General features: G+C 36.8%; 1 long non-coding RNA gene across 3 annotated transcripts in view; it reads left to right on the forward strand.

Moving 5' to 3' along the window:
- LOC125619418 overlaps positions 1-6,231 on the forward strand; it is a 42,749-nt gene extending 36,518 nt beyond the window's left edge. For 2 of the 3 annotated variants that reach the window (XR_007350959.1, XR_007350957.1), the window contains exon 4: positions 4,559-6,231. This is a non-coding gene — a long non-coding RNA (uncharacterized LOC125619418). Of the gene's footprint in view, positions 1-715; positions 1,331-4,558 lie in introns of those variants that run through there. The other variant, XR_007350958.1, reaches the window with a different exon arrangement.
- The last annotated feature ends 7,313 nt before the right edge of the window (positions 6,232-13,544 follow it).

Raw genomic sequence — 13,544 nt, forward strand, 5'->3', positions numbered from 1 at the left:
TTTTTTTTGTCTTACCCAATCATCTCAGTAAACCATGGCCAAGTACTGATAGGATTTTTCTTCTTTGATATTTCATGCTCAGCTTCTGTAGCTAAGTGGACATCAGGCTTACAGACTGAGGACAGAAACAAAAGAAGGGTTTCTTCACTTCAGGGAGTTAAAAGATAGAGTCCAAAAGAGAAAACAGTAGGGCTGACCTGCACTGAATCACATCCTGTATGATATTGATATTGAACTTTTTATGGGCTTATGTCATAACGTCCATATTTTTCATGACAGGGAAGATATAGTTTAGATGATATAGTACAGTCACAATTTACAGCCCCCTGCAACATCTAGAAGAATGCTGTGTATACAGGGAACAGGTAAATACCGGGAGATTAATTTGATCATATTCTTCCTCTCTACTTTCCCCCTTTTAGTCTTTTCTCTCTCAGCCTTAACAAACCTATTTCTCTATAATTTTTAATAATAACACTTACATGAAAATTTATGTTTTATAAAACCATGATAGAAATGATACTTTTCTTCTTTTTTAGTATGTAGCACTGACTTTTCTCCTGACATTGCCAGTAATGATTACCTAGAATTTATTTCACTATTTCCAATTTGAAAAGCACTCTTCTAGGTTCTACTTTTCAAAGAATGAGAGAATTAAAAATCTAGTGGTTGATTCCACTGGATTGCTACTTTTTTTTTTTTTTTTTTTTTGCAGGCGGGGGCGGGGAGGATTTTCAGACATGGAGAACCCACGGTCCCCCCCCCCTCACAGTCCCATGTTAAAGAAGTTCTGTGTCAGTGGGTCTCACTGCCCACTCCGAAAAGAAGATTTTGCATTTCTGTTCCCACCTTCGAGGGTTTGGTAATGGTTCCGTACAAGTTGGTTGTCAAAATGGATGGACATGCTGCTGGTGCCTATTGTGGAGATCCCACAGTGCAAAAGATAGCCCTGGGGAACAAAGAATTACCTGATTCAAGATGTCTGAGTGCTGAGGTGGAGAAAGGCTGCCCGGGATGAGGTCCTCAGCCTTGCTCCCCATCCCTTCCCTTCTCTTTGCGGGACAGGAGCAGCTTATTTGGTTTGCAAGGGGAAGGCAGAAGTGCTTGCTGCAGCCTGTCCTTTGCTTTTCTCTCTGGAATCTGACAGCCTACAGAGAAGGTGGATTCCCACCTGCTGTCAGCCATGTGATAAAGTTGGTGGAGCAGGCTGTGCTCCTACCACTGCAGACGGCAGGGGTTTTGTTTGTTGTCTGTTTGGTGGTAATGGGAAGGGGGGTGACTTCAATTCAGAGGAGCCTTAGCAAGCCTATTAGGACTTATCTAAGCCATGTCCTTCACTATTGCTTTTATCAGTAATAAAGCTGACATTTTGATCTCTAACTGTCTGACTCCTGTATCATTCTCTGTAAATTGGTTCTGATCTCAGGTTGGGAGCAGTGGTGTTATTTTTGACCCCCTAAAACCCAAAATCCGTTACTGTCTGATGGTTCAGGATCTTAATGGCTTACCTCCAGGACTCTTGGCTTTTTGTGTCAGAGGATCTCACTCAGACAAAGATGGCCAAAATATAAAAATTGACTAATTAATATAAGATTCACACGTATTAGGGCTGAAATTTTCAAAACAGGACCATCAGATAGCAGTTACAAGTCTTCCTTTCTGAACAGAAAATGCTTACTTTTCCTATTGGTGATATAAAAGAAAATTTATTCCAAAGATGTGTCTATGGGATTATTATTATTATTATTATTATTATTAGTAGTAGTAGTAGTAGTAGTAGTATTTAGAAAATAGCAGCTAATTCCTTACTCGGAAAGTATAAGAAATCCTGAAATAACAAGTATTTTATAACCATATCCATGACTTTATTTTACTTGTAATAGATAGGCCAACAAAAATTGAATATTGGATAATAAAATACAAAGAAAAAGAGGAAAAAAATCCAATTTATAGCTGAAAGTGGAGGAGGGTAACTTAAAGTTGTGCAATTGAATATCATAGTCCTAACATGAAATAGTTTAGAAAATATTGTCACAAAGCAATGGGATTGATCATTTAAAGCTGCACACAAGACCTAGCTCTCTGGTTTTTGTCATTCCCATGTGTGAGAAGAACTTAGTATTTCATGACACTGCAAAGGTCAATGACATTTTAAGTGATGTGAAAAGGAAGAATGCAATACATGACAAAGTCAAACACCCTACAATTTTCCCAAAGTGTGCTTGATGAGTCAGGATGAACTTAGCAAAATTAAGATGTATCTGGGGCTCTGATGCAGGGTCCAGAGCCATTCTCAGGGGTCCCTATGCTCCCTGTAGTCATGAGGCGATACAAACTATCAGAAGATTCACCTTCACAATCTCATCCACAAAGATCAGAGAAAACGGAGAATTACCTAGTGTTTTTTAACTCTTCTTCCCCAAATGAGATGCATGTCAGGTCTGTCTTAAGTGAACCAAGGACTACACCTAACTTCAAAGGTGATGGTAATCCAACTTTGTGGAAAGGAGAGGGGAACTTGAATCCTGTGAGTACTACCCTATCTTTACTGACAATCACATAGGCATGACCAAAATTCTAGAGGAAACGCATTGTAATTCATAGAATACACCTTTAAGTACATTCTTCATCAACAATAGTTTATAAAGCACCCCGAGTTTAAGGAATAATTAGAATATCAAAAAATACTTAAGCATAAGCATAGTTTCATCCTCGTATTTTTGTATGGCACAGTGTTTAATATTTAGTGTTTCAGTCTCTCTGAGGTCTCCACAGCCACAACGATTCTTCCCTCTGTTCATGTCAAGCATTGCATGTATTAACACGGTGTGCCGTGTCATCCAGGAAGACCTGAGCACTGAAACCCCATGTTCTCAAAGGTGCCCAGGCTCAGTTGCTCATTGTCCCAACAGTATTTTCCTAAGAACATCTTAAAGGCACATACTAATGTTCTTCTTGCTGCATTTTTTGACAATCTTTACTTGAATGGTGATAAATTTGGAGAGAGTACTATAGGTAATGATAGCTGCTGCACAAAGACTTCAGGGAAATGAAAGATTTTTTTTTTCTTTTAAACTTGTTGGGAAACTTGCTATCCAAGTCAAATTTCCAAATAATTTTAAGAACATTGAATACATAAAAATAACGCTTAGAGGACTCAGGATCTATTTTAGACTTTGTGTTCTTGGACACATCTTTGAACCTTTCTGATCCTTGTCTCTTTTCTCATTAAACAAAAATAGGGGGTAATCCTGGCAATCCATGTTGTCTTTGCAGACATGGTTCTTATGAATCTCAAATGTGGTCATTTCTCTGGAGGTACTTTTGATAGTATGAAGGTAGAGTGAGGAAGTGCTAGAGAATAAGGAAGAAAGAGGAGGCAGAGGAAGTGTAAGTAGAAAAGAAAAAGCAGGGCAAAGAAGAAAGATGAAGAGGAAAAGGAGGACAAAATAATGACCACCGTGCCAATGAAAAGTATATGACAGCATAAAAGCAAATTTGGACTCGGAAATAGGAGATAGTAAGATTTCATGAACACTGCCCAATCCTAACAGTGGGTAAAGACCACAATTTTCCAAACACCCTTTGAGAACAGAAAGTTTATGATGGTTTTAATGTGATGTTCTAAATCATAACTTTCTGCCATTAAGCAAATGTTCCATGATAATGTGGTGACTTTATACCTTTCTTGTTTAATCATCTAAATCTAGGCATTCTTAGATATCTCTATGCACATGAAGTGTATTACTCTACAAAGTCTTTAGAGATACTGGATACTTGGATCAGACAAATCCTTGCTTTGTTCTTTAAAAGTGATAATAGAAGCACTGGAAGCATTGGGATCAAGGGAATTAGAGGAAATGCTCATTAAAACAAATTTAAAAGGTCTAATGATTAAAATATTGATTAATTAGCCAAACATTGATTAGCAGTCACACTTTATCAACTACAAAGTTTCTAATTACTGCACCATTATTCCATAGATTGACCTGTTCTTTCTTGTCACTTATGATGAAGAACAATTTTTATTAAGTGGGTTTTGGATTTTTGACCTGTAAAATTTTAATAGGGAGTGCAAAGTGGGTGTCGTGTGTGGTTTGGCATTTTATTCACCAAGGGATAGATAGTTACTGTCTCTATTTAACCAGAAGCACAAAAGTGCAGAAGGGACATGACCACTTTGGGAATAAAATCTTACCATCTTCCCAATAAAGGAAAAATAGCCACATACTCATCCATTGAGTTGAAAAAGAAGAGAACATTTTCCTTTCTGGCTGCTATGCAGAGATTGGATGGTAGGAACTCTCAAGCATAGTGTATCAATTACAGGTTGTCCAGAGTTGGGGAGTCATTATGTGTAATATAAAATAAAGGATTGGTTATGGAGTTAATTGTATGGTATTTGAGAACTGGTTAAACCAGGTGTAGAAGCTGTTGCTTCTACATCTGCTACTGAGCATGATCCGAGCAGGCCAGACAGCTGGGAATTAATGAAGGACCAGAAGTAGGGGGGAGCAAAGACAAACTGGAACTGGCATCTGTCTTTCTTCTCCTCCAGTTCAATAGTGCAGGTGACTTGCAGCTGAAGCTGGTGCTGTTCACTGTGGAGCTGCCCAAGCACAAGGGCTGGGATTCAGAGATGCTGAAAGAGGAGATTCTACTGGAGCTGGAGTTGCTTCACACCTGGCCACTGCCCCTTATCAACAAGGCAAGTCAGCAGATGAGGATGAAGAGTGCAGACTTCAACAAACATTCAGGATGCAGAAAAGGCTATTCCTGTGTTTTGAAATCTTTGTGCAAATTTTCTCCCATGGCCAACCCCAACCCATCATCATCAGGAAAAGCAATTCTGGGAAACAAAGCTCTAGCTTAACTAAGTTGGCACGGTACAAAGCCATCACATAAAGCACAAAAGATTCTACCCTGCAGTATTGCAGACACCAGCATCCAAACTCAGGAAAAAAATTGTACATGAGAAGACATCAAGGCACAGCTGCCACTTTGAAGGAGGTCCACCACAAAACCAGTAATATTTTTTCCTTTTAGTGAGAATTCTTTTTTGCAGATGTCAAGCAGGAAAAAGGTAACCAAAAATGTTTCAAATGGGACCAATGAAAATAACACATTTTTAATAACTGGGCAATTTCTGGACATCTTGCAAAAGAAGATCTTGTTGATCTCAATAACAGTCTATTTAAATCTGCTGGGATGTGCAGTGCATGTGTCCTGATTCACTAATAGCAAAGGCCAGTATGCCATACAGGGTTACAGTCTCAATAGAACTGTCTGGAAGTGCTGCTCCAGGTTCACTCCTGATGAGATTAGCTTGAAGGCCAGAAAGCAGATTTACAGCATGAACATAAGTGAGCAGGGGACACATTTTTTTTTGAGCATACATATGCTTGACAGGCAGAATGTGCTTATAACCTTATTGCCAAATAAGTAACAGCACATAAGCTCCTTGTGGTCTATGGAAAATGACATCCTGAAGACAAGTCAGCAGAGCACTAGGCTGACAATATCTGCAGCAGCCATAATCAGGAAAGGAACAAGATGGAGGAACTCCTTCCACAAGGGAGGGACTCCTTTGGGCTTGGCTTCTTGGTTCCACTGAGAGGCTGGCCATGTTTTAGAAACAGCTAGTTTATTCAGAAACATTTGAAAGGAGAACTGGCATTATGCCCAGATGAAAAATACCTTACCTGCTTCTGTGTGGGAAGAAGCAAGAAATAAAGAGAATAAATACTGGGACTCTGGGAGCTGCAGGAACAAGGCTAGGGTAGGAAGAATCCCTCACATTCCCCCCATTTTATGTGGAATAGCATGTAGGAAGGACAGACTTTTTTTTCCTATTAGCTGTTTGATTGTTCTCATGTAATTTAGTAATAAACTTTGTCCAGTAGTTATCCCATTCCAAAAATACAATGTGAAAGAAGTGTTTAGAAAACTAACTGGATAACTCAGATCTTAATGTGTTATAAAGTTGTCTGACACTTCAAAAAAGGTTTTGTTTTGTTTTGTTTTTCTCTGATTCTGACTTACAATTTCCTATTCCAGACCATTTAGATTTGCATATATAACCATAATAATGTAGCAAGATATGCAATTAAATGGCTACTCTTCACTGTGTTACTGGCTGCAAGTCTAAATATATATAGATGAGCAGTCACCATACCACCTCACAGGGAAGAGTCTTAGTAGTTTACCATCTTTCTAGTGAAAATATGGGAAAATAACAAAGAAGTAACATAAATTTTACATTACACAAATTTTAAAATTTATGTAATTTATTGGCTACTGGGATTGTGATATTGGGAAAAAAATTTTTACTTTGGGGTTATACTTTGGGATTATACTTTCCATTTTACTATTGGGTTATACTATTATGTTTTAATTTGCAAGAATTCCTTGTGTATTAAGATGTTTTTACCTTGTTTGTCATCTTTGTAATAACCATCTCTCTGCTTCCTCTTTTAATGAGGTAACTACTTCAAAAATGTGCTAGCATCAACTTCCTTAACAAGACCCCCAAAGTGCAAGAAATAAAAGCAAGAATCAATAAATGGGATGTCATTAAATAAAAACCTTCACAGGAAAGGAAACGATTAAGAGCATGAAGAGAGAGCCTATAGGATGGGAGAAAATCTTGGCCAGCTATCCCTCTGATAGGGGATTAATATCCAGAATATACAAAGAACTCAAAACCTTCACACTAATAATAATAATAATAATAATAATAATATTATTATTATTATTATTATTATTATCATCATTCAATCAATAAATGGGCACATGAACTAAACAAAAAATTTACACCAAAAAAATCAATAAATGGGCAAAAGAACTAAACAAAAACTTCACACAATAAATATCTAAAAAAATCAACAACTCTAGCAATCAAGGAAATGCAAATCAAAACTACATTAAGATTTCATCTCATTCTAGTCAGAATATCAATGATTAAGACTACAAACAACAATAAATGCTGGTGAGTTGTGGGGAAAAAGGTACACTTGTTGGAGGGGTTGCAGACTAGTAAAACCACTTCAAAAGAAGTATGGAGATTCTTCAAAAAACTAAGGATGAAACCATCATATGAGCCAGCTATGCTATGAAGCCAATCCAGATGTCTGTGAATAGATGAATGAATGAAGAAATACACACACACATACACACACAATGGAGTTTTACTCAGCCATTTAAAAAGAATGCAATTATGGCATTTTCTGCTAAATGGATGGAAATAGAAAATACCATGCTAAGCAAAATAGGCAAACTCAAATGTTTTCTGTCATATGTGGAAGCTAGAGTAAAATAAAGGAAAGGGTGAGGGAAGGATAAAATAACATAAAGAACCAATCAATTACAAATTAATAGATGAGGAAAAGGAAGTCTAATAAAGTAAAGGAAGGAGATGGAAAAGAGGAGAGAAGATGGGAGGAAAAGTGGGTGATCATGAAATGAAATCAATTTCCATTGGTGTAGGAGTTTGTCACGATGAGCCCAACTACCATGTATAAGCATAAAGTTCGAATAAAAAAGAGACAAAGAAAAATTATTAGTTTTTCCTCTTGATTCTTTGTATAATATTTTAAGTTTAGAAAGGATTTCTGCTCAAGTAGAAGTCTTTCTATTTATAGAAGGAAGGCAGCAGAGCAGGCAAAGAGAGGAGGAGTATGGAAGGTAGAGAGAGAAAACTAAGCAGAGTTTTAGTCAGCTATTTTCCTGCTGTGACTTAAAAGACCCAACCAACACAATTATAGAGAAGGAACAGTTTATTTGAGGGCTCATGGTATCAGAAGTCTCAGTCCATAGAAGGCTGGCTCCATGCCTTGGGGCTCTAGGTGAGGTAGAACATGGTGGAAGAAAGCAACTCACATGATGATCAGAAGCAGAGAGAGTCTGCTCTCTAGATACAAAATATAAAATGCATAGCCACAATCCCAACGAACAACTTCCTCCAGCCACACACTACCTGCCTCCAAAAACCACTCAATTAATCCCATAAGGGATTAATTCACTGATTAGATTAAGGCTATAGCCTAATCATTCCTCCTCAAAACTTTCTTGTGTTGTCTCATGTGAGATTTTTGGGGACACCATGTCTAAACCATAATATTACACTCCTCCCCTGCTCCAAAGCTCACACTCATCTGAAATGCAAAATAGATATAGTTCATTCCCAAGAGTCACCATAGTCTCTACAGTTCCAAGAGTGCTCAAAGTTCAAATCCAAAGTCTTCTCTGAGGCGTAAGGCAATATCACATTGTGAGCTCCTATAAACTTAAAAGCAATTCATAAATATTCAATGTATAAAGATACTGAGTAAATATTTTCATTTACAAAAATAGGAGCACAGAAAGAAGGGATGGGATGAAGGCAAGACCTAAATCCAGCTGAGTAAACAGGTCCTACAACTCCACGTCCAGCATCTGGAGTACATGGCATGATGTCCTCTCCAAAGGGCTTGTGTAGCTCCATCCCTGTAGCCTTGTTGGTTGCAGCCCAAGTGGCCTTTTGGTGATGACAAAAGGAAGTCTAATAGAGTAGAAGAAGGAGATAGGAAAGAGGAGAGAAGATGGTTTGTCTCTGCTCGATTCCTGCAGCTTTCCTAGGGTGATGTCCCACATTACTGGCATTTCTTAATCTCAGGGGTCCACTCTGCAGCTTTGGCTTCTTTACATCTCCACACTTTGACTTCTCAGAAGGTGCCCACTGGGATTCCAACCCTGCTGCACTTTGCCTGCCTTCCCAGGTCTTCCTTTGAAATCCTGGTGAAAGGCTCCATACACCTCAAACTCCAGCATTCTGTATTCTTGCAGAACCAGCACCAGGTGGTTGATGCCAAGGTCTACCGCCATCTCAAGCAGTAGCCAAACCTCCAAGGACCCTGGCTGCAGAAGCTTCTGAGTGTCTAGGTGACTGAGCATGTTGAAAAACTTCCTAGGCCACCACTTTGTACAAAAAGGGTTCCCACTGGTCTCTTCTTAAGAGAATTTTCACTTTTACTCCCTTGAGCCTGAGATGGGTGTGGTCTTGCCTGCTCCTGAGATGCCCTCAAGCCATCTTTTTTACTGTTTCTGGGCAGAGTCTTTGACAACTGTAACCTCCTTAGCCCCAGTTTTATTCCTGCCTTTCAAGTACAAGTTTTTCAAATTTTTCTGCCCTGCTTTTTGCTCTGAATATTACAATAAACTTGGTAAAAGCCTCCACTTCCTGAATGCTGTGCCACCTAGACATTTCTTCCACCAGATTATGAAGTCCATTGCTTTTAAAATCAGCCTCACAGAAAGTCTCAGAAACTTCTCAGCCAGAACATAACATGAATGGCTTATAGTCCAAATATGAATAATGTCCTCCTCTTCCTCTAAAACCTCTTGAGCTCTGTCTTCACTGTCCACGGTTTTTTGGCATTCTGATATTCTGAACTTCCACAATAATCGACCATTAAGCTCTGCTTACAACAATCAAAAGCATTTGCAGCTTGCTCTGCTATACCTCCCCAAATTCCTCCAACTAATTCCAAAAAGCTCCAAAGCTTTTGAACCACATGGTCAGTTTAGTCACAGCAATGACCCTACTTCTTGGTACCAATTTCTGTTTTAGTTAGCTATTTTGTCACTGTAACTAAAAGACCTAACCAGCACAATTATAGAGGAGGAGCAGTTTATTTGAGGGCTGATGGTTTCAAAGGTCTTAGTCCATAGATGGCTGGCTCCATTCCTTGGGGCTCCAGGTCAGGCAGAACATGATGAAAGAAAGCAGCTCACATGATGATCAGAAGCAGAGAGAGAGAGAGAGAGAGAGAGAGAGAGAGACCACTTTCCAGATACAAAATATATAACTCATAGCCCCCAATGAACCACTTCCTCCAGCCACACTCCACCTGCCAGTAGTTACCACTTAGTTAATTCCATCAGGGATTAATTTATTGATTAGATTAAGGCTGTGACCCAATAATTTCTCCTCCAGAATTTCGTGCATTGTCTCACAAGAGAGCTTTTTGGGAACACAATATCTAAAACATAACAAGCAGAGAAACAGATTTTGAGAGGACAAATTACCATATCCCTGTGGTTTCCCTAGAAAAGCATTCAGGAATTTTGCCTCAAGTGTCTGCTATTTGAAAATCATCTCAGTTTTTCCTCATTCTAAAACTTTTAAAAGTATATACAATAGTTATAAACCCAACAATGAAATATACCAGCCTCAAAATATGATGCCTTGAATTTCATAATTTTATTAATATTTTAGAAATAGTTTCTTTTTATTTCATTTCTGAAAACTTTCTTTATATATAGGGAGCCAAAATTATATCAAGTACATAGTGTGTGTAAGTGTCTACTTCTGCACTCTATTAGATGTTGCAAATCTATTTCTGAGATGAGTTGTATTCTAAAATAGACTTCATTTTATGGTTTATTTTTAACATTTAATTATTAAATACCTGAAATTTTTGAATGACCCCATAGAATGAAAATAAAAATTGACTTTTTCTATATGTACTTATGCTATTTGAATGTGTCATTTCTTCCTGGTAATTATTTCATTATTCACCTAATACATAAAAATGATAGGTAACTGGATTTATGGTTCATATATATTCAGATGAATTATATGTTCTTAATTGAATAAATATGAGCTATTAGATGGTTAATATAATATGGTTATTGCAACAGTGATGAAGCAAGATTTATAAGTCTTAATACACAAGGAAATCTCACAAATTTTCTTTGATTGAAGCTTTGGTGTTAACACCATTTGTCAATTCTTGCTTTTATTTCCTGAGCTATTGAAATTTTATTTAGAAAATCTTAGTCTCATTGACATATATAGAATATACCACCCAACATCAAGCAGTTACACTTTTTTTCTCAGCAGCACATGGATCCTTCTCAAAAATAGATCATATATTATGTCACAGGACAACTCATACAATATAAAGGAGTAGAGATAATACCCTGCATCTTATCTGACCATAATGGAATGAAACTGAAAATCAACGATAAAAGAAGGANAATTCTGCAATCTGTATATGGGGTAAAAATGGGAGCTCATAACCCACTTGAATCAAAGTGTGAAATATGATATATCAAGAACTATGTAATGTTTTGAACAGCCAACAATAAAAAAATTAAAAAAAAAGAAAATCTTAGTCTCATGTTAGAACTATTTTTTGCTTTATATTTCCAAATATGTAATTATCTATTATATTTAATTTTTATTAATTTTTTATTTATATATTACAGCAGGATGCATTACAATGCATATTATTCCTATAGTGCACAATTTTTCATATCTCCGGTTGTATACAAAGTATATTTACACCAATTTTTGTCTTCATACATGTACTTTGGATAATAATGTCCATCACATTCCACTATCATTTCTAACCCTATGCCTCCTCCATTCCTCTCCCACCTCTCTGCCCTATCAAGAGTTCTTCTATTCCTCCCATGCTCCTCCTCCCTACTTCACTATGAATCAGCCTCCTTATAGCAGAGAAAACATTCAGTATTTGTTTTGGGGGGGATTGGCTAACTTCACTTAGCATTATCTTCTCCAAATCCATCCATTTATCTAGAATGTCATGATTTTATTCTCTTTCATCGCTGAGTAATATTCCATTGTGTATATATGCCACATTTCTTAATCCATTCATCTATTGAAGGGCGTCTAGGATGATTCCACAGCTTAGTTATCATGAATTGTAATCCCACCATCAGTATATGAATGTACCTTTTCCCCCACATCCTTGCCATTTGTATGCATAATATCTGCCATTCTGACTGGAGTGAGATGAAATCTTAGAGTGGTTTAGGTTTGCATTTCTCTAACTGCTAGCAATGATGAACATATTTTTCATGCATTTGTTGATGGATTGTATATCATCTTCTGAGAAGCATCTGTTCAGGTCATTGACCCATTTATTGATTGGGTTATTTGGTTTTTTTGGTGCTTAGTTTTCTGAGTTTGTTATATATCCTAGAGATGTGTGAGGGGTAAAGATTTGCTCCCAAGATGTAGGGTCTCTATTCACCTCACATATTGTTTCTTCTCTTGAGAAGAAACTTTTTAGTTTGAATCCATCCCATTTATTGACTCTTGATTTTAATTCTTGCACCAAAGGAGTCTTATTAAGGAAGCTGGGAGTATAATCCCACATGATGGAGATTAGGGCCTACTTTTTCTTTTATTAGACACAGGGTCTCTGGTTTTATTCCTAGGTCCTTGATTTACTTTGAATTGAGTTTTGTGCTTGATGAGAGATAGGGTTTTAATTTCATTTTGTTGCATATGGATTTCCAGTTTTCCCAGCACCATTTGTTGAAGAAGCTATCTTTTCTTCAATGCATGTTTTTGGCACCTTTGTCTAATATAAGATAATTGTAATTTTGCAGTTAGTCTCTGTGTCCTCTGTTCTGTACCTGTTTTGGTGCCAATATCATGCTGTTTTTGTTACTATTGCTCTGTAATATAGTTTAAGGTCTGGTATAGTAATGCCACCTGCTTCACTCTCTCTGCTAAGTATTGCTTTAGCTATTCTGGGTTTCTTGTTTTTCTAGGTGAATTTCATGACTGCTTTTTCTATTTCTATGAGGAATTTCATTGGGATTTTTGACCAGAATTGTATTAAATCTGTATAGTGCTTCTGGAAGTATGGTTATTTTGATAATATTAATTCTGCCTATTCAAGAGCAAGGTAGATCTTTTCATCTTCTAAGGTCTTCTTTGATTTTTTTCTTTAGGGTTCTGTAATTTTCATTATATAGCTCTTTCACCTCCTTTGTTGATTCCCAAGTATTTTATTTATTATTATTATTTTTTGAGGCTACTGTAAATGGGGTAGTTTTCCTCGTTTCCCTTTCTGAGGATTTGTCACTGATATACAGAAATGCCTTTGACTTATGGGTGTTGATTTTGTATCCTGCTACTTTGATGAATTTATTTACTAGTTCTAGAAGTTTTCTGGTGGATCTTTTTGGGTCTTCTAGGTATCGGATCATATTATCAGCATATAGTGCTAATTTAAATTCTTCTTTTTCTATATGTATCCCTTTAATTTATTTCATCTGTCTAATTGCTCTGGCCAGTGTTTCAAGAACCATGTTAAATAGAAGTGGTGAAAGAAGGCATCTCTGTCTTGTTCTAGTTTTTAGAGGGAATGCTTTCAATTTTTCTCCATTTAGAATGATGTTGACTTAAGGCTTAGCACTGATAGCCTTTATGACGTTGAGATATGTTCCTGTTATCCCTAGTTTTTCTAGTGTTTTGAATATGAATATGTACTGTATTTTGTCAAATGCTTTTTATACAACTATTGAGATTATAATATGATTCTTATTTTTGAGTCTATTGATGTGATGAATTACATTTATTGCTTTCCATATGTTGAACCAACCTTGCATCCCTGAGATGAATCCCAATTGATCATGGTGCACAATTTTTTTGTATTTGATTTGCCAAAATTTTATTGAGAATTTTTGCATCTATGTTATATATATATATATATATATATATATATATATATATATATATATAT

This window comes from Marmota marmota, unplaced genomic scaffold (genome assembly GCF_001458135.2).
Source record: "Marmota marmota marmota unplaced genomic scaffold, marMar, whole genome shotgun sequence".
NCBI classification, from domain to species: Eukaryota; Metazoa; Chordata; class Mammalia; order Rodentia; family Sciuridae; genus Marmota; species Marmota marmota.